General features: G+C 36.9%; 2 pseudogenes; both read right to left on the reverse strand.

Moving 5' to 3' along the window:
- Window positions 1-4,488: 4,488 nt before the first annotated feature.
- LOC144350484 (uncharacterized) lies at window positions 4,489-21,410 on the reverse strand (annotated as a pseudogene).
- A 444-nt stretch (window positions 21,411-21,854) lies between these two features.
- On the reverse strand, window positions 21,855-22,840 carry LOC144355059 (uncharacterized; annotated as a pseudogene).
- Between the last annotated feature and the right edge of the window lie 254 nt (window positions 22,841-23,094).

Here is a 23,094-nt window from a genome sequence, read left to right on the forward strand (position 1 = left end):
TTTTCAGCACTTTGCCACAACTTGTCAGTACTTTGCCACACTTTTCAGTACATTGCCATTAGTTTGCCACAACTTTTCAGTACTTTGCCACACTTTTCAGCACTTTGCCACAACTTTTCAGCACTTTTCCACTACTTTTCAGCACTTTGCCACACTTTTCAGTACTTTGCCACTACTTTTCAGCACTTTGCCATTACTTTTTAGCACTTTGCCACTACTTTTCAGCACTTTGCCAGTACTTTTCAGCACTTTGCCACAACTTTTCAGTACTTTGCCACACTTTTCAGCACTTTGCCACTACTTTTCAGTACTTTGCCACTACTTTTCAGCACTTTGCCACAACTTTTCAGTACTTTCCCACTACTTTGCCACTACTTTTCAGCACTTTGCCACAAATTTCAGCACTTTGCCACTACTTTTCAACACTTTGCACTACTTTTCAGCACTTTTCCACTACTTTTCAGCACTTTGCCACACTTTTCAGTACTTTGCCACTACTTTTCAGCACTTTGCCACTACTTTTCAGCACTTTGCCCCAACTGTTCGGTACTTTGCAACACTTTTCAGTACTTTGCCACACTTTTCAGTACTTTGCCACACTTTTCAGCACTTTCCACTACTTTTCAGTACTTTGCCACTATTTTCAGCCCTATGCCACAACTTCTTTTCAGTACTTTGCCGCACTTTTCAGTACTTTGGCACTACTTAGCCAGTACTTTTCAGCACTTTGCCACTACTTTTCAGCACTTTTCCCCTACTTTTCAGTACATTGCCACTATTTTCAGCACTTTGCCACGATTTTTCAGTACTTTGCCACACTTTTCAGTACTTTGCAACTACTTTTCAGCACTTTGTCACACTTTTCACTACTTTGCCAGTACTTTTCAGTACTTTGCCACACTTTCCAGCACTTTGCCACTACTTTTCAGTACTTTGCCACTACTTTTCAGCACTTTGCCACAAATTTTCAGTACTTTCCCACTACTTTGCCACTACTTTTCAGCACTTTGCCACACATTTCAGCACTTTGCCACTACTTTTCAACACTTTGCCACTACTTTTCAGCACTTTTCCACTACTTTTCAGCACTTTGCGACACTTTTCAGTACTATGCCACTACTTTTCAGCACTTTGCCACTTCTTTTTAGCACTTTGCCACTACTTTTTAGCACTTTGCCACTACTTTTCAGCACTTTGCCAGTACTTTTCAGCACTTTGCCACAACTTTTCAGTACTTTGCCACACTTTTCAGCACTTTGCCACTACTTTTCAGTACTTTGCCACTACTTTTCAGCACTTTGCCACAACTTTTCAGTACTTTGCCACTACTTTGCCTCTACTTTTCAGCACTTTAACACACATTTCAGCACTTTGCCACTACTTTTCAGCACTTTGCCACTACTTTTCAGCACTTTGCCACTACTTTTCAGCACTTTGCCACAACTTTTCAGTACTTTGCCACTCTTTTCAGTACATTGCCACTACTTTTCAGCACTTTGCCACTAGTTTTTAGCACTATGCGACTACTTTTCAGCACTTTGCCACAACTTTTCAGTACTTTGCCACACATTTCAGCACTTTGCCACTACTTTTCAGCACTTTGCCACTACTTTTCAGCACTTTGCCACTACTTTTCAGCACTTTGCCACAACTTTTCAGTACTTTGCCACACTTTTCAGTACATTGCCACTACTTTTCTGCACTTTGCCACTACTTTTCTGCACTATGCCACTACTTTTCAGCACTTTGCCACAACTTTTCAGTACTTTGCCCAACTTTTCAGTACATTGCCACTACTTTGCCACAACTTTTCAGTACTTTGCCACACTTTTCAGTACATTGCCACTACTTTTCAGCACTTTGCCACTACTTTTCTGCACTATGCCACTACTTTTCAGCACTTTGCCACAACTTTTCAGTACTTTGCCACACTTTTCAGTACATTGCCACTAGTTTGCCACAACTTTTCAGTACTTTGCCACACTTTTCAGCACTTTGCCACAACTTTTCAGCACTTTTCCACTACTTTTCAGCACTTTGCCACACTTTTCAGTACTTTGCCACTACTTTTCAGCACTTTGCCACTACTTTTTAGCACTTTGCCACTACTTTTCAGCACTTTGCCAGTACTTTTCAGCACTTTGCCACTACTTTTCTGCACTTTGCCACAACTTTTCAGTACTTTGCCACACTTTTCAGTACATTGCCACTAGTTTGCCACAACTTTTCAGTACTTTGCCACACTTTTCAGCACTTTGCCACAACTTTTCAGCACTTTTCCACTACTTTTCAGCACTTTGCCACACTTTTCAGTACTTTGCCACTACTTTTCAGCACTTTGCCACTACTTTTTAGCACTTTGCCACTACTTTTCAGCACTTTGCCAGTACTTTTCAGCACTTTGCCACAACTTTTCAGTACTTTGCCACACTTTTCAGCACTTTGCCACTACTTTTCAGTACTTTGCCACTACTTTTCAGCACTTTGCCACAACTTTTCAGTAATTTCCCACTACTTTGCCACTACTTTTCAGCACTTTGCCACAAATTTCAGCACTTTGCCACTACTTTTCAGCACTTTGCACTACTTTTCAGCACTTTTCCACTACTTTTCAGCACTTTGCCACACTTTTCAGTACTTTGCCACTACTTTTCAGCACTTTGCCACTACTTTTCAGCACTTTGCCCCAACTGTTCGGTACTTTGCAATACTTTTCAGTACTTTGCCACACTTTTCAGTACTTTGCCACACTTTTCAGCACTTTCCACTACTTTTCAGTACTTTGCCACTATTTTCAGCACTATGCCACAACTTTTCAGTACTTTGCCGCACTTTTCAGTACTTTGGCACTACTTAGCCAGTACTTTTCAGCACTTTGCCACTACTTTTCAGCACTTTTCCACAACTTTTCAGTACTTTGCCACTATTTTCAGCACTTTGCCACAACTTTTCAGTACTTTGCCACACTTTTCAGTACTTTGCAACTACTTTTCAGCACTTTGTCACACTTTTCTGTACTTTGCCAGTACTTTTCAGTACTTTGCCACACTTTCCAGCACTTTGCCACTACTTTTCAGTCCTTTGCCACTACTTTTCAGCACTTTGCCACAACTTTTCAGTACTTTCCCACTACTTTGCCACTACTTTTCAGCACTTTGCCACACATTTCAGCACTTTGCCACTACTTTTCAACACTTTGCCACTACTTTTCAGCACTTTTCCACTACTTTTCAGCACTTTGCCACACTTTTCAGTACTATGCCACTACTTTTCAGCACTTTGCCACTACTTTTTAGCACTTTGCCACTACTTTTTAGCACTTTGCCACTATTTTTCAGCACTTTGCCAGTACTTTTCAGCACTTTGCCACAACTTTTCAGTACTTTGCCACACTTTTCAGCACTTTGCCACTACTTTTCAGTACTTTCCCACTATTTTTCAGCACTTTGCCACAACTTTTCAGTACTTTGCCCCTACTTTGCCTTTACTTTTCAGCACTTTAACACACATTTAAGCACTTTGCCACTACTTTTCAGCACTTTGCCACTACTTTTCAGCACTTTGCCACTACTTTTCAGCACTTTGCCACAACTTTTCAGTACTTTGCCACTCTTTTCAATACATTGCCACTACTTTTCAGCACTTTGCCACTAGTTTTTAGCACTATGCGACTACTTTTCAGCACTTTGCCACAACTTTTCAGTACTTTGCCACACATTTCAGCACTTTGCCACTACTTTTCAGCACTTTGCCACTACTTTTCAGCACTTTGCCACAACTTTTCAGTACTTTGCCACTTTTCAGTACATTGCCACTACTTTTCTGCACTTTGCCACTACTTTTCTGCACTATGCCACTACTTTTCAGCACTTTGCCACAACTTTTCAGTACTTTGCCCAACTTTTCAGTACATTGCCACTACTTTGCCACAACTTTTCAGTACTTTGCCACAACTTTTCAACACTTTTCCACTACTTTTCAGCACTTTGCCACACTTTTCAGTACTTTGCCACTACTTTTCAGCACTTTGCCACTACTTTTTAGCACTTTGCCACTACTTTTCAGCACTTTGCCAGTACTTTTCAGCACTTTGCCACAACTTTTCAGTACTTTGCCACACTTTTCAGCACTTTGCCACTACTTTTCAGTACTTTGCCACTACTTTTCAGCACTTTGCCACAACTTGTCAGTACTTTGCCACTACTTTTCAGCACTTTGCCACACATTTCAGCACTTTGCCACTACTTTTCAGCACTTTGCCACAACTTTTCAGTACTTTGCCACACTTTTCAGCACTTTGCCACTACTTTTCAGTACTTTGCCACTACTTTTCAGCACTTTGCCACAGATTTTCACTACTTTGCCACTACTTTGCCCCTACTTTTCAGCACTTTAACACACATTTCAGTCAAGAAGCTCATCCAGTGTTACTGTATCACATCGTATTGATCAATTTATCCATGGTTCCCACAGTGAGCGTATTGCTGTTCACAGCGTGTAATCATCGCTAACGGTGGGATCACCACGAAGCAGTTTCACTTCGTAAATCCACGACGAAAAGTCAACGTCACCTTTTCCATCGGCATCTCCCAAAAAGGTAGGCAAACGAGGTGCCTGTAAAACGGTGTGAGGATTATGATCTCTCGGTCGTACCTTATCGCAGGTGGCAGGAATTTCATAATGGGCGAGTTCATTGGGTGGCGTATGGGTGCATGACAGTTCTTTATGGATGTCAGCATCCTTTCGTATAGCGCGCTCTAACTTTAGACGCATATCCCAAACCTCCTCGCGTTCACGTAATTGTTGTTGAAGACGTCGAACCTCGGTATACAGGTCGTCGGTATCAACCGCATCAACGTTACCTGTCAGATCATCACGAGTGTAAACAGGTGTGGCGATAGGTGGTATCACACCCTCTCTCCCGACTACACCCACATCGACAAACTCTCTCTTAATATCATCCATCTCACTGTCACTCATTCTACGGCATTCACGTCTCTTAAGCAACATCAAAATGGAAATACGGTAAATACAGGGAAAAAAGCGTGAATACAACCAGTAAACATAAAGCACGATGTGAATGACGAATACCCACAGTAATGCTGTAATCACTGATATGCTTGTCTTCAAAAATCCCATCTTCAAACACACACGTATATTTTCGTGGGTAAAAAACAAATATTTCAATAAAATAAAATTACAAGTCTCAAAGTCTCAAAAAAACTCTAATCCCCAACTCTCTCCAAATCAATAGCCACACGTGTTGGGCGCTAATGAAACTCGGGTATTTCTCGCACCAAGTCCTCCGCGAGATATTTCGTTTTACGCACAATGGAGGACGTGGATAACGGATTTAGGCTCCGGTGCGAATCTCCAAATTTCATACAAATAATCGTATTCGAATCTCGGGCTAGCTAATTTGGCGTGGTGAGGATCATACAGGCATTTATACCGCCTGGGGGAACGAACAACTGACTTGTCAAATAAAAATAAATAAAATAAAAATTGTATTTAAACTAGTAATTCACTCAATATAGAAACGCCATGACAAGAACTTGTCTAAGTACAACGGCAATTTCCGAAATTACAAAATACGTGCTTTGCAGAAATTTTACAGTGAGAACACAATAGCTTTACCGCTATCGTCAGTTCTCATAAAATGGTACATAATACAATAATAAACTGATGTCAACAAAATCGACAACCAGTTCTCAACGTTCTGTACAGTCCCGAAAATTCGCTGACCACGAGGCAAGTATAATCAGCGATGACGCAATGGCGTCGCCAGAGAACACGGCCACTCTCAGGAAATCACAACTACTCCCGATGATTCTAGGCTCCTCGATCTGATGTACGTCAAGTTCCTTGAGCCGTACTTTGCAAAAGATCACTTACCGCTTATCGATCAGTTCCTGAGTCGCATCAATTCGGTCATCAACGACACAGTCCAACGCTGTACGTCCACAAATTTGGTGCAACGCAAGTTCGACAGTCACTCTGATTACTTCGCGGCGTGGTAATAACATAAAATCGTCCGTGGGCTGCAACACCCTGAACTCAGTTCTTTCCTAGCTTTTCGTACGCCGACTTGATGCTTTCCAGAACACGTTCGTGTTTACCGTTTCAACACAATCGCACTTTCAGCTGCTGCCATCTGTGTCTCTATCCTGCACCTTCTTCTCTTTCGCGCGGAGTCGCGTGACATCCTGGGACGCACCAATCACTGCCGCGCGTCTCAACGGGCGTCAATCATGAGGCCAAAACTTTTCCATGACGTCAAAAATACGGGTTACCATAATAAATAACGCACGGGCCCGGGCCCGTAATAACACGGAATATAAAGAAAACTACATAGATTTAAAGAAACAGTAAAATTACCCTGGTTTCATACTATTTCTGCCATCACTGTTTATTCCAAATAAAACAGTTACCGTATTTGCTCTATTAGAAGAGCATCTCCAATATAAGCACATGTAAGCCAACAGTTGCATTGTATATAGATTTATTAAAATATGTATTTTTACCATAGAAACACCTTACTTACAACTTACATGTCATTTACATGAGGATCTGAGGTGAAGGTATTCGCTCATTTACTGACCTATAAGTGTACAAAATCAGAAAAATATTACTGATATTTATACCTATCTTGACCAGAAATAAGACCTAGACCCATATCAGAAGCACGACCCCATTAGGCAATTTATATGTATTTCCGCACCCCCCACCCTTAACCGCTCAACCAAATCATTACATGCCGGGTGATATGGAGTACTTACTAAATATTTAATAGACAGCACTCTGCTCACTTCCTTCATAATGTCAGATACAAACTGTGTCCCTAAATCAATTAAAACTTCTTTGGATACACCAACCCTACTATATATACTGATTAAGGAATCAGCAACCACCTCAGAAGTAATTTTCTTTAATGCTACAGCTTCAGGGTACCGTGAAGCATATTCTATAACATTTAAAATATACCTCTCTCAGTCGCTGGACTAATCTGACCAATCAGATCTATAGCTATAATTTTTAATCAAGTGCATATCGCTTTATGGTGCCTTGATAACAAGAACTTCGCGATATATATCTACTGACATATATCACATGACCTGCAATACCATCATTCTGCATCCTAGGCCAATAAAACTGAGCTGCTATTCTATCTGTAGTCTTCTTAGCACCCAGATGACCTGCCATAACTGAGCAACTGAGCTAGTACGTGATCACGGTGACACCATGGTACAACTAATTGGGAACACACACGTCCTCTATCAACATGAGGTGACTGAAACTCACTATAGATCAGCCCCTTGTTCGTCACAAACCTTGCCCGATTGTTACGACCTGTGATTAACTCCTCACCTGTACTCACTAACTTCCTAGCACGCTATAATGTGGAATCAGACTTCTGTGCTTTTCGCACTGCATTCACAGTACACAACTAACGTTGATCAGATCTGCAACAGGTCTGTGCCATGTATGGTGCACATCTGAGCAACAGGTCAGGCACATGAATATGGATTCAGGTCTGCAACATAATGCTCTGTCAGGCCTGGAACAGGTCTGCTTCATCAGACCTGCAGCATGCTAATTCTGGCAGGTCTGTAAGGTCTGCTCTATCAGACATGCAGTATGCCAATTCTGTCAAACCTGTAACAGGTCTGCTCCATCAGATCTGCAGCATGCCAATTCTGTCAGGCATGTAACAGGTCTGCTCTATCAGACATGCAGCATGCCAATGCTGTCAGGCCTGTAACATGTCTGCTCAATCAGACCTGCAGCATGCCAATTCTGTCAGGCCTGTAACAGTTTTGCTCCATCAGATTTGCAGCATGCCAATTCTGTCAGGTCTGTAACAGGTCTGCTCTATCAGACATGTAGCATGCCAATTCTGTGAACCTGTAACAGGTTTGCTTCATCAGACATGCAGCATGGAGCATGTCAATTGTGTCAGGCCTATATGTCAGATATATATGTTGCCTGCTGAAGGTTTCACATACATACTAAAATTTGGTGGAATAAAAAGTCAGCAGGCAAAGAAATAATTATATTGGGAAGGTTTGTGCTCAACTGAATTATCATTTATTTAACAGTAAAAATATGCAAGCATTTTCTTGGTGGGAAGACACTTTATTTGTACTGTAGGCTAATAAAGTACACGACCATTGAAAAACAACAGATTGTACTCACTGTTACAATATAGTACAACAACAAAAAATACTCACATAACAACTCTATTTACGTTAAAAAATATTTATTCAATCTATAGTATTTACAATTAAAATCCTGCACGTTGTATATTCACAACAATGCTGGAAACAAACTTTGTACTGAACAATCATATTAAGAGGAATAAATAATATTATATTGGATAATTTAAAAACTTTGCAATTAAATTTATCATAACGTGGTGGCACACACTCTCTCAATTTCTTTACTGCACACATTTCAGTATCCCCTAACCGCATACCACATGATAGCTTTCTATATTTTGTCTGCAAAGATATAAAAATTAAAGTTTCACGGTGGGAAACCAAAAATATCACCTTACACCGCGCTTTTGACATTTTGGGTTCTATCAACCATTAAAAATCAACAGTATCAGAATTGAAGGCTTAACATTATCACAACTTTATATTATCACAAAATAATGTTAAATCTCTATTTGCTAGTAAATTCATTTCAACAAATATCCAAATTTGTTTATCATTGATAATGACCCCCCCCCCCCACAGTGTTATATTTGGTGAAGAGAAGGGTCTAAGACTTCGCACAATATCATTTCAATAAAAAAATCTTCGGGCTAGTATATTTTTTGGAGTCGTGTGGTAATGTTGCAAACAAAACTCTTAAGCAGTTTGATCACTTATAGTACACCAAAAGCATATTGATCATCACATGATATGCAATCTTTAAAATGATAAAATACCTCTTCTTCAATGTCATGGTATGCAATATAAGCACCCTTATTGACAATGCCATTTGTTGTATCAACTGATCCAAAGATTACTACCATGTCTCCTGTTTGTTTCTCGCATTCAATTGCCAAGTATCTCATGCTCCTACAAAGCAAGATGTCAAAGCATAATGTCAATGTATTTTATGGTGGTTGCTGAAGTTTAATAATTTAAATTGCATTGTTCATTGGAATAAAATCATTTATAGCATAGCATCCATAGTCTACTATTGCTATTAATAAAAATAAAGTAAAATAGAACCCCTCTATAGGTTATATTGTAGAAAAAAAATCAGTTGAGATTATTATGAATGAATCAATTCAATTGTTATGCATTCAAAAAATATTTTGCAATGACACAAACTGATTTAGTCCTCATTCAGTTTTAGTAACAATGTAAATTATAACTTTATCAATACCAGTGAATTCGATGATGTCTTTGCTGCAGATTATTCACAATAATGTATCCCTTTTTTGAGCATCACGGCTAGTACCATGAGTATTAAGGTAGAGATGCAATTTATCTGACAGGTATTTTAATTAGTTAATTAAGAAACCAAGATGACCTCCCTTGTCTACAAAACTATATATTTTCGGAAAGCTTATTGTATGAATTTTAAAACTTTGTTATTATTTTTTTATGGACACTGTAGTTTGAAATAAGCACAAAAATGTGCTTTTTTGGTCAAAAGTGATTAAAAAAATTTGCTTATAAACCATGCTTCTGTTTCCAGACAAAATTGGTTTATGGGTACATCTGTTTACTATGAAGAATGTGCCATCTTGAAAACTGTCTACCAGTTGTCAATTTTGCAGGGCAACAGCTCAAATTTCACTACTTCAAGTTTATGCATAAATTAACATCCAGGCTAGTTGTCTGTACGATTGTTGTAACACTGTTCAACCAAAAACAATGTCCCGACGGCGTTTTGGAAGATAAACACATTGTCAATCATTTGTGAAAATTTCAAAACAAAAGGCCAAAGCGTCTAGGAGCTATTTTTTAAAGTTCTGGGATGTGCACTGAAAAGAAGCTGAGATAATTGCTAATTTGCATAACAATTCACGCAGTAAGAAGTTTGCTAATGATCATAATTAAAATGGCTGTAACAGTTCCAAATTTAAATGTATTATCGTTTTGTTAAAAGTTAAATACAGTGCATAATATGGAGATCCCGTCATTTCTTTTTTTCACCATGTTTCTTTTTTATTATTTATGTACAGCCTCGCTAAATCTTGCTAAGCATTCAAAAGAGAGAATGTTTGCACCTGTTATCTATATTTTAGAATCAGTTTTTTGAGTATGTTCCACTATTCACAATTCTACAAAATTGTAAAGACTGTTTGGATAATAAAAAGCAAAAAAAAAATGTCACTTCCAAGTGCCCACAAACCTGCATCTCTACCTTAATACAAAATTGTGGACAAATGTGGTTCCAGGGATTGATTGGTTTTTCCTCTACGTACTGTCTTAACACATAACAAATATTAACATTGATAGAATCAAATAAAGACTTAATTCTTACATATTTAAATTGCTGGCATCTACTTCAGAAAGGTTTGTTACTTCTTGCAACTATATTTATTTAAAACAAATACATGTGAGATATATAGTATTAAATACAAGTCATACAAATACTCATATAGCATACAAATGTAACAATAAAAAACAATCTTGCTACTTTGCATTTTTTTTTCAAAATCAAAGCCTAGAATAACTCCATCATACATCAAGTATTTTGGGGGTAAATATTTTTGTACCTGGTGGCAGTTTAGGACATTAAATGTCACTGTTGTTTTCGACTTTCTTTTCATGTGAATATTGGACATACTTTTATAATTTTGACAGTAGTACATTATTCCAAAATCAGAAATTTATCTTCCTATCATAATGGCATTAAGGTATTTAATGACCTATTCTGCACAAACAAACAAAAGCATTAACAAAAACATTAACAAAGGTTCCCGAAGTTGCATCTGCCAGTGAGTGGAATTGGCCTTCCCATTTAGAAAAGAATGATTAGCATATTTTAATCCTTGTTTAGATAGGCGCTTAGAATGTGAAGCCGAAAATAGAAATGTCCCAAACGTCGGGGGGGGGACTTAACCGAGCATGGACGCTAAGCCGGTCGAGTCTAGTATATAAGCAAATTCAATTACTAGCCAGATTTGAAAAGGATGAAAAGAATACACTCCTTAACTCAAATTGAAACAACATTTTTGTTTACTACACATATTAGTCCCTGTTCAAATGAAGTTTGAAAAGGGGACTTAAAATTAAAATCAAAGAAAGCTTAGAAAGAACTTCTGTGTGCTGAGAGTATTGGAGACACATTCAAATTAATTCAAAATTAAAGATTTTTTTTTCAAACAAGAAGCTTGGCAACTAATTTTCGTCTGCTATTTGAGATGCATAACATAAAAAAATGTGATTCACGTTATCAAAATTTATAATGCATACAGAAAATACATTTGATTTTTCATTCATGGTTTTTAGTCTAATTAGTTCCAGAGCACCTCTGTGATGAATTCTATTTAAATCTGATTTTTTTAGATATCAGAAATGGGCTAATAATAGATAATCAATATGCATGTTTATCAACATTAAACTAATCATGTATGTGGATAAGTATCTCAATCAACTAAATGAAGTATTATAAAAAACTAAGCAAATATTATACTTAGATTTAGGTTTGTATATTGTTTCAGGGTGCACATGAACAAAGTTTCATTAAATGTGATGATTAATCCTAAACCAAATTAGTGGAAAGCTTAAAAGTAAATTATTATGCACATTAAGTAATTATTCTAAATGTATATAAACCTGAAACTAATTTGATCATCATAATGTGTTAAAGTACATATGTACCAAGATTCACTGAATTAAGATAAATACTTTCACAGACCATCTATGTACGAAGTTTCATTGAAATGTGATTATAACCAAATATTATGATTTATTATGCAAATTAGGTAATTAATATGATCTGATTTCAACCAAAAACTAATCAGATCTGTCCATTGTTCTTGAACATCTATGTACCAAGATTCATTGAGCGAAGAGCAGTCAAAGAGAAAGGGCTTTTTGCAATTGTACACCACCTGGTATGCTGAAGTTGGCAAGAAACTTGATTTGAATATTGTTTTGGAACATGATTTGTTATTTAATTATGAAAATAATAGTGAGGAAGAGGGAGAGGAGTATGATTCCCTGCGTGATATGTTTTAATTAGGTTTTTTGATTTATTGAATGAAGTGTTTTCTTTATTTTGTCGAAAATGAAATTCTTTTAATTCTGCTTTGATTAAATTATTTTGTATTTGTATATCAATTTCTTAACATTATTTTGTAATTGTAGAACTGTGGTGTACCAAAAATATTAACTTAACATTAATTATTAAAAAATATAAACAAATATCTTGTATGAACTGCTTGTGTCTTGTTTAAAAATACTAGAATACTAGAAATGTGTATGTACAAAGATATGTTGCTCAATATGAAATTGTAAGTGAATAGATGAAATATTGTTTACAGAATGGCATTTGCAACAATCTGTCCAGCAGACTGACGGGTCATATATTGTGCAGCTGACATGGGTCAGATGTGCAGCAGTCTGACGGGTCAGATGTGCAGCAGTCTGACGGGTCAGATGTGCAGCAGACTGATGGGTCAGATGTGCGCAGTCTGACAGGTCAGATGTGCAGCAGACTGACAGGTTAGATGTGCATCAGCCTGACGGGTCAGATGAGCAGGAGACTGACGGGTCAGATGTGCAGCTTCTAAGATTCTGAGCCCTGATCTGTACCACCTGTACAACATCAACACTGTCATCGTGACTCGAATCAATGGATGGTTCACAACCACTCTCAATAACTGAAGGCTCTCTTATCTCAGCACATGGAGAACAATCTTCATCAATATATGGCACACTAGCCGTACTACTAGTGTTGATGTACAGCCTTCATTACCTAAGGAAACACTGGTTTCAATACCCAAAGGACAACAACAACTATTATTATTATTATTATTATTATTATTATTATTATTATTATTATTATTATTATTATTATTATTATTATTATAACACATGTACGACTCTCCCCAGTTAATTGACTATCCTCCACCACCTCTCTACATACTACAACCGAACTACACCAACTATCACGAAGAACCTCCGTACTATCAATAAAGCCTTGAACAACAGGCACACCGCTCACTATACTATTAGTTGGTGCAACACTGGCAACACGAATAATTGCCAGGTCATGGCAACATTTCAACTCCACTCTATCTCGTCCCTGTAAACATGGATGCCTGCTTATTGGTCTGTGACTTCATAAACTACACACGTAGCACTGATTTCCTGTGAATCATTATTTCTATTCCGATTACGTGCAAACATTCAAAATTTCACTTTCTGACCTTTAGGTCTTATGTTTGGCTGCTCTCTCATCCCTTTTCTCACGCTCTGCCGTCATAAATTGAGTCAGATCCCCCCCCCATACCTCAATTCTCAATCTAACTCTTTAAGTTCGTTTACAATATCCATGCAGAAAAGGTGGAATTTAATGCACATACATATTTGTGACATGATGTACCTTGTGTGTGTAAAGTTTGAACTCGATCAATCCAAGCATGTCTCAGATACGGATCCAGAACTGAATTCTTTAAAACAAAATGGCCGCCAGTTGGCCATTTCGAACTTGATCCGAAAAAAAAGATGTGCATCAAGGTCCTATTATGTTTAATGTATGTACCAAATTTGAACAAAATCCGTCCATGCATAACTGAGATCCGGGTCCGGAATGGTGAAAATGTGCAATTTTGATGCATTTTCGGCCTTAAAATGGCCGCTATTCGGCTATCGTTAATCGGATCATGAAAAAAATGCATGTGCATATATCCCATATAATGTGTGATGTATGAGTGAAGTTTGAACTTAATCGGTCCATGCATGTTCGAGATACAGGTGATCACGGACGCACGGATGCACGGACGCACGGACGCACGGACGCACACTGGGCAAAACATAAGTCCCCTCGGAATCAATACTGAATTCGAATCCGAATTCCAAATCGAATTCCAGTCCGAATCAGAATCAGAATCAGAATCTCACTTCTGATACTAAAATGTCACAGTGTAACACCTGCCTATTGATATTGAAATATTTACAGTGAAAAAACTATATGTATTTTTATTGTACGTACCAGTAGAGACCTGATAGTTTGATTAATATCATGATATGACTATAACAGTTTTTTTTTAGAAGCAATAACAGCTGTGCTGTTATTTTGGCCCTAAATCCATTGTAGAAAATAAGTGCCAGCACAAAATAAACTTTCATTATCTCTAAAAATTATCACGCAGACAACTTTTTCACAGACTGATGAACAAACGGCCGACTTTGCAAAATTAAAGACTTTTCTCTTTATTAATTTAACCAAATATTTTTGCTATGTCCTAGTGCTATGAATAGTATACAATATGTATACAAAACTTTTTAAAATTTCTGATCATATAAATATGTCACAGTGTAAGACCTGCTTATTGATATTGAGAGGGCCACACACAAAACTAGCAATGGACAGGGTTTTTTTCACTATTAGATTTGGGTAGACAAGACAATGGTACTGGAAATGGAATACACATACACCAACAAATCACGTTAAATCTCCTGGCTTTAATACCTATCAGAATAATTACAAGAAAGAAAGCACAGAAAAATACAATAAATAAATTCGAGGGAAGTGTTAACTCACAGTTCCAGGATGCTAAAATTAATGATCAATGGCTTCTGCAACACAACAGCAAAGAAATACAGGAGGCCGGCTTGCAGAGGAACGCTGCTATTCTGAAGGACACCGCTGATAGAAGTTCTTACAAGTCTCACAGAATGATGATTGGAGCCTGTATCACTTGTCTCACAATATCGCCGGACCAACACACAGGATACTAAGTTGAAATGATGCACCTTAATTATATAAACGAACAATGCATGATGCACACGTGAAATTACGGACGCTCTAAATAACATCATTACAATTAATACATATACATTGCCACAGTTTGCTATGGCCAAGATGTATGTGCAGATTGGGCGATACGAAACAGAAACAATAGTGGTCAATATAACACTGCATATCGACAATGGCATATGAGCTGACCGTAAAATGTAAAATGCAAGAGTATATAGTTGTGAAAAGCGATTGAAAGGTTGGTGAATTTTCATTTGTTGTAATTCGCTTTCATATAGAACCCCGCTGTTATATTTAGGAAAAAAAAGTCCAATATATTTCAAGATCATCCCACTAGCCAACCGTAAAATGATAAACAAACTACTTACAAAGTTGTGAAAAGCGATTGCAAACTTACTTGCATATTTACTTGGTAAAAAATTACTTATGCTGTTATACTATCTGGAACCACATTGTACATTGTGAATAAATATTTCGTAAATTGCTATCAAATTACCGTAGTATAACTCCAAGTATGTGATGTTTTAAATCGATATCGCTTGCACAAGTACCTTCTAGATTGACCTATGACCTCTACATACTTGGAGTAACACTACTGTAATTAAACATCAATTTACATATATTTATTCACATTTTTGAATTTTCAACTAGGGGACTTGTTAATATGATATCAAAGGTAACAATCCCAAATGAAACTACCAACTTTGCAATAGTTTTTCACAACTTTGTAAGCAGTTTGTTGTCGATTTCGTGGTTGACTTTTGTGATAATCTGCTTCTATATGAGTCATTTTCGGAACATTTACTTAATGTTATCGACATTTAACTGCGAGCTTGCCATGATAATGACTTAGATTCAATGTACAAGCAACTCCGCCAATATTTCCTTCGTTTTTTTCTGACTTTGCACGCTGTTTTCAAACATTTTACAGTCAGCTCATGTGAACATCTATAGGATGCTTTAAACTGACTTTCATTATATTTGTCGACTTTACAACTGCGTGTTTCTATATGCCAACAACTTAGGTCGTATACACAAATACATCTACAAACTTTGCGAAAACTTTGCACAATTTTGCAATCACTTTGAACAACTTTGCACGGTGCGTTGGCAGCGACAAACTCACTACGTGCCATCAGCATCAACAATTTGTTCATGAAAATTAGATAGAATTTGAAACTTTTCATTAGATTAAAAAGTTACAAAAATGCCATGATTCCCCACGAAAAATGATTGACATCACAGTAAGAAACAATGCAGAAACGTTGCATTATATCTTTTCCATGTGTGTGATGAAGCAAAAGAAATAAATTCAACAGGTCGTTTTCACAGGGAGTCTCCCATGCAAGTACTAAATACCCCCGAACGTGCTTTACTTTAAACATTTGTCGGGCACCTAACCACACAGATGCATGGATTATTTGAATTTATGCCGGAATGGCGGCTATTCAATATTTGTGGATGTTTAAAATCGATATCGCTGGCACAAGTACTTTCTAGATTGACCTATGACCTCTACATACTTAGAGCAACACTACGGTAATGTAACAGCAATTTACGAAATATTTATTCCCATTTTTGAATTTTCAACTATGGGACTTGTTAATATGATATCACAGGTATCAATTCTGAATCAAACTACGAAGTTTGCAATCGTTTTTCACAACTTTGTAAGCAGTTTGAACAACTTTGCACGGTGCGTTGGCAGCGTAAAACTCACTACGTGCCGACAGCATCAACAATTTGTTCATGAAAATTAGAAGGAATTTGAAAACTTTTTATTAATTTCAAAAGTTACAAAAATGCCATGATTTGCAAAAACTGTGCACAACTATATTTTATTCCATTCTCATTTATACTACACTTATTTTTACCACTCACATATTTCAATCCATTCTCATTTACACAATACTCATTTATACTACACTTATTTTTACCACTCACATATTTCAATCCCTTCTCATTTACACCATACTCATTTATACCATACTTATATTTACCACTCACATATTTCAATCCATTCTCATTTACACCATACTCATTTATACCATACTTATTTTTACCACTCACATATTTCAATCCATTCTCATTTACACCATACTCATTTATACCACACTTATTTTTACCACTCACATATTTCAATCCCTTCTCATTTACACCATACTCATTTATACCATACTTATTTTTACCACTCACATATTTCAATCCATTCTCATTTACACCATACTCTTTTATACCATACTTATTTTACCACTCAAGTATTCAATCCATTCTCATTTACACCATACTCATTTATACCATACTTATTTTTACCACTCACATATTTCAATCCATTCTCATTTACACCATACTTATTTTTTACCACTCAAATATTCAATCCATTCTCATTTACACCATACTCATTTATACTACACTTATTTCACCACTCACATATTTCAATCCATTCTCATTTACACCATACTCATTTATACCATACTTATTTTTACCACTCAAGTATTCAATCCATTCTCATTTAGACGATACTCATTTATACTACACTTATTTTTACCACGCACATATTTCAATTCATTCTCATTTACACCATACTCATTTATACCATACTTATTTTTACCACTCAAGTATTCAATCCATTCTCATTTAGACGATACTCATTTATACTACACTTATTTTTACCACGCACATATTTCAATTCATTCTCATTTACACCATATAAACACAGGTCTGAAGTGTTAGTTATTTATCTTGGCCATGTTGTCTCTGTGCAAAAATAAAACTTCATCATGCCATAAATCAAAGTTAGATAAACATTTTGACAGAAAAGGGCACTATAAACAATCGTTTGAAGAGAACATGAATTCGGTACCGCTGTGAAAAATTGCTAAATATAGTTATACTTATGACCTCCTGTTCAACATATTTGACATAAGCACTGTCCTTTTGTAACTTTATGGGGGAGCAATGTGGACAAGTCTTCAAATCACATGTTGCAAACGATTTTCAAGGCTTCATAAAATTACGCGAAATGTGATCGTTCTTTAATAGCACTTTAAGATCGTTGATTTTACCTACAAATACTTGAAATTGCTCAGAAATCATTCGTTTTTTGCGGTCAACACTCTATAAGTAGATCTAACTAGAAATCCGTTTTTTGAATATCATGGTCAGTGTTTCCTCCTTATTTGAGTTTCGAATACCCCGCCGTTTGATGACAGTAAATGTTATGTTATGAGGGCATAGTATTTATGTATTTGAGTTAGGAATATTTCTTTATAATTTCATGACACTATTAGTACACAACGATATTGATATTATCACTGCACTTAAACTTACCTTTTAACCAATGGCCAAATATAAGTCGCCGACTGTGATGAATTGTGCGAGTGACTTGACTACGCGGGTATAGCGTCGTCTACTGTTCATGATAAAACTAAAATTATCACTGTTATCACTGGTTCTATAGTTATTGATACGTTTTCCCCGTTTTTATAACAATGTATTTTACATCTTCAATTTTATTTTGGGTTCATTACACTTTCTTGAGTTGATTAGCAATCTGTTTACTACGAATATGAATCTCAATGTTTGTGATATCAAGAAGACACCTTTCATGTTTTTTACAGCAATATATAATATTTTATGTCAAAGAAGGACTAAAGTAGTGGTGTATAGATTGGGAAATGTATCATTAAGGTAGAGGATTATATAGAAAAGGATTAATCAAAGTGGAACGGGGACTTCAAAATGCGTTATATGGGCTGAATAAATATTCAGATGGTCCCTAGAGGACGCTCCTTGCATACAATATTTATTCAGTGAATGTATGCATTTTGAGGTTTGCACGACTCATTTCAATTTATGACTTCTGAATTTGAAAACAGGATTGTTGGATATGTACCTGGTTCACATGTAATATTTACGCCGTTGTAGCACCGCCGTAAATTTAACGACAGTGTTATTTTTACCGTGTGACCAGTTTATGCCGGTGTAAAAATGTAGGATTGCAACAGATCAACAATGGGTGAAATAAAAACGAGGGTGGGCATGTATTTTCTGCACAAAATGGTTTGTCATAATACAATGCAAATGTACTTGTGGATGACCACCCTGCAATAGACAATATATGTTCAACTGGCACAAAATTATTTTTGGCCTTAGAGGTAGCAGCAGATCTCACACTGTGAGCTTTAAATACATTTGTGTCAATACCTGACATTGCTAAGACCTCTCATATCCATCTGCTTAATGTGCTTTTTGTTACAGCTTTATGAGGCTTCACATAACTGATAAATAACTGAGGTTCTGTTCCTCTGATTTCATTGGTACGTAATAAATATTCTTTTAATACTACACAGACACACAGCCTCCGATCTGGAGGATAAGCTTTCAACTTAACTGGGGGGTTAACATACCCAGGCTTACTTTGCTTAATTAATTTCTGAATGACAAAGGTGTATGACGACTTTCCAACGGTCATATACTTGACATATAAAAGGTGCAAAGACTGCCCCCTAGCGGCAGTTACTAAGGCTAGTAGCATAATTAGTTTTAATGTTAGTAACTTTTATGTAATCTCTTTTACCGGAGAATTATTTCTTAGGAAGTTTAACACCTTAGAAACATCCCACATTTCCTGATATCTAGGCACTGTAGGCCTCAAATTATATACACCTTTCATGAATCTAATAACAAAAAACCCTCGGATATACAGATAGCAGACAATGCTGATCTAGCTGTGTTTAAGGCAGAATATCCCAAACCAGACTCTAACAGTTCAGTCAAAAAGTCCAACAGTACATTTATATCTGTGTGAAAAGGATCTTTCTTGACTTTATCACAAAAGTGTATCCACTTCCTTGTATAAATTGAGTACTGTTTCCTTGTATCTCCTCTCCAAGACTGCAACAAGATTTCTGTTGTTGCTCGAGAAAGTTTACACATTTCCAGTGATGTCCGGATATCTTGCATGCCATTAGTGACATATCTCTCCACAGTGGATGTACTTTCCCTTTGGTCTGAAGTAGATCCTGTTTCCTCGGAAGGACCAATGGTGTCGCCACTAACATTCCCAGTAGCTTCGTAAACCAAGGCTGGGTTGGCCAAATCGGTGCTAGTATAATTCCTTCTGCTTTGTCTAGACAGACTTTCTGAAGACACTTCCCTATTACACTAAAAGGGAGAAAAGTATAGAAATAAGTGTCATGCCAGTTAAATGCGAAAGCATCAACACATTTTGCATCTGGATCTGGCCTCCACGAGGCAAATATTTGAAGTTGTGTATTAAGTCTAGATGCAAAAAGATCTATATTAGGCCTGCCCAACCTCTTGGTTACTTTTTTAAATATATAAGGGTCTAATTTCCAGTCAGTGTCGTCATGAAACTTTCTAGATGCATGGTCAGCCTCTACATTTAATATTCCTGGAATATGTGCAGCTGTAAGCCAAATATTTTTCTCCTTGCACCATAACCACATATCCTTTATTTCACTACAGATTTTTGACTTTACACCACCCATGTGGTTGATATAGGCAACTGCAGTTGTATTATCAAGCAGCAATTTCACATGTGTCCTTGTAGGACAAAAGGATTTTAGAGCAAAAAACGCTGCTTGTAACTCCAAAAAATTAATATGATTTAAGGCCTCTTGCTCTTTCCAAGGGCCTCCAGTCTTTTTATTTTGACAAGTTGCTCCCCAGCCAACTTGAGAAGCATCAGATGTTATTTGAATTTCAGGACTACTCCTGCAAATATGTCTTATTTCACTTGGTAAGTTTTCAACCCACCATAATAAATTATTTTTCATAACTGCAGTAATGATCATATATGCGTCACAATTGCCCTTATTTAATTTTAATGCTCTTGCCTTTTCAATCTCTAAAGATTTGATAAATAATGGCACATACTCTACAGCTGGTACACTAGATACCAATAAACCAACAACTTTGGCAACAGTGCGGATTTTCTCCCTTTCTTTCTGTAATAATGAAGTACACCTGCTTACTATTCTCTCCATCTTCAATGGAGTCAATTTTACTCTCATTGACACTGAATTGATAATGAAACCAAGAAATACAATCTCTTGAGTTGGGGATGTGACAGATTTTTCGGAATGTGGTATGAAACCCAGCTTTGTAACTAAATCTAAGGTATCACGTACATTCTGGTTGCACTCTGTTATAGTGTCACCCACCAATAAAGAATCATCAATATAGCCAAGGTTGACATGACCTAACTTTCTCAATGTGGAATAAACCGGTTTGAGTAGTTTCGTAAATAAGCGAGGTGCACTCGCCAACCCATTTGGCAGACAGGTATATTGAAACAGCTGTTGTTTCCATTCAAATTTCCATTCAAATTTGAGATATTTCTGGTGTTCCTCAGCAATAGGAACAGAATAACATGCATCTCGTAAATCAATAGATGCCATGTAGCTACCAGGGGAAATTAGTTTGACAGCTGTCTCAAACGTATCCATTTTAAAATGATGGTATGCCACATATTGATTCAAATCTTTCAAATTTAAGATCATTCTATAACTATCATCTTTTTTAGGACACACAAAAATGTTGGAAATAAATTCACCAAAGCAATGTGAGATGGTACAATAACTTTTTTATCCAGTAATTTCTGGATTTCTTTTTAAATAACTGTTTTCTCCATACCACTACCACTGATTTAGGAACCTTAATCTGTTTTGGATTCTGTGTAAATTCAATATGGGCATGCAATACCAAATCTAGTATTCTCTCATCACAAGTAATAGAACCCCACATATCAATGAAGTATTTAAGTCTTCCTGCTTCAAAGTTGACTTTATTAACTTTTACATCGCTTACCTGAGAACTCTTTGCTTCGGTACTCATTTTGACTGTTTTGCAGTCTGGGTCTTTGAATAGTTTTTTGAATAGTCAAATTTCTGTTATCGCTGGTATCCACCACATCCTCTTCCTCTAAATACACAACCTCTGGACTTTCCTCGAGTTCCAGTCTTTTGCCAGTAATTCTGACCAATTTTATGTGCCATTTGATTAACTTCTTTTATATCTTTCACTCTTTTAGTGACATCTTCACCAAATAGATTATCCGTAAATGGCACAGTGGTAGATATTAAATGGAGATAGTCCTGTTTCAAATCAGGTTTCATACAATCTCTTCTACGTAGATTAAGCAAACGATTAGCATGACCCAAACAAGCCAGTGCATCAGTGCCTAAATCTAGCCACTTTTTATTTTCAGGCAATTTTCCAATCCATCTACCAATTTAACAACAACTGCAGATCCCTTCACAAGGGCAGTCTGTGCCATTTGGAATTTAGAGTCGAGAGTCCTGGTTTCTGGGCGAATGATGTCCCAAACCAACTGATTTACTCTCACTTTAGCAAGACCTTCACAATTCTCTGGTCTAATATATTTTTTTAGACAAATCGTCAAATTTCTCATCAGAAATTCCCATTCTAAATAAACCATTAATAATCTCAGCAAGTCCATCATTGACTGGCTTGTCGCACTTTTCTTTGACGACAAATTTGTCTGCCATACTATTAAACAGACTCAGACTGGACTCTCTAGCGTGTTCAGTATTAATGGCGTCGCCATTGTTATCATCAGGTCCTACTGACGTTTTCGGTTTCTTGCTAGGATTTTCCCCACAGGGTTATCCAAATCCACAAATCCAACACCACATTGGTTATCATCACAATACTCGCAGGCTTCCTGAAATGTGTCCATTCTAGTAGACAGTGAAGAAATAGTCTCGCCTTGCTTTGTTTGGTTTTCTTGAATAGATTTTAACATTCCCAATATAGCTGCCGTATTGGACGTGCATTCTTTATCAACTGTTATTGTTGTCTTTGTTTTAGCCGCAGCACCTGTTGCTAGCGAGACGCTCTTTCTCAGCCGTAGCATCAGCTCTTGCCGCCATATTTAAATGTTCAACTTTCAAAAAGAAGAACGTGGATAAACAACTACGTTGTTTAATGACGACAGTAATTAATACACACAGTGTGTAACAACACAATAGACTGTCAGACAAGTAACATGTTACCTCAGTCAATAAGTGTCAAATTGTCACAGAGACCAATTTCATGCGGACGTATTCAGCAACACGCACTGCACTGAATATGCAGAGGCCGCACATGAGCAGTGCTATCTCATGTAAT

The sequence above is a fragment of the Saccoglossus kowalevskii genome, chromosome 22 (assembly GCF_978046115.1).
Source record: "Saccoglossus kowalevskii chromosome 22, keSacKowa6.1, whole genome shotgun sequence".
In the NCBI taxonomy this organism is placed as follows: domain Eukaryota; kingdom Metazoa; phylum Hemichordata; class Enteropneusta; family Harrimaniidae; genus Saccoglossus; species Saccoglossus kowalevskii.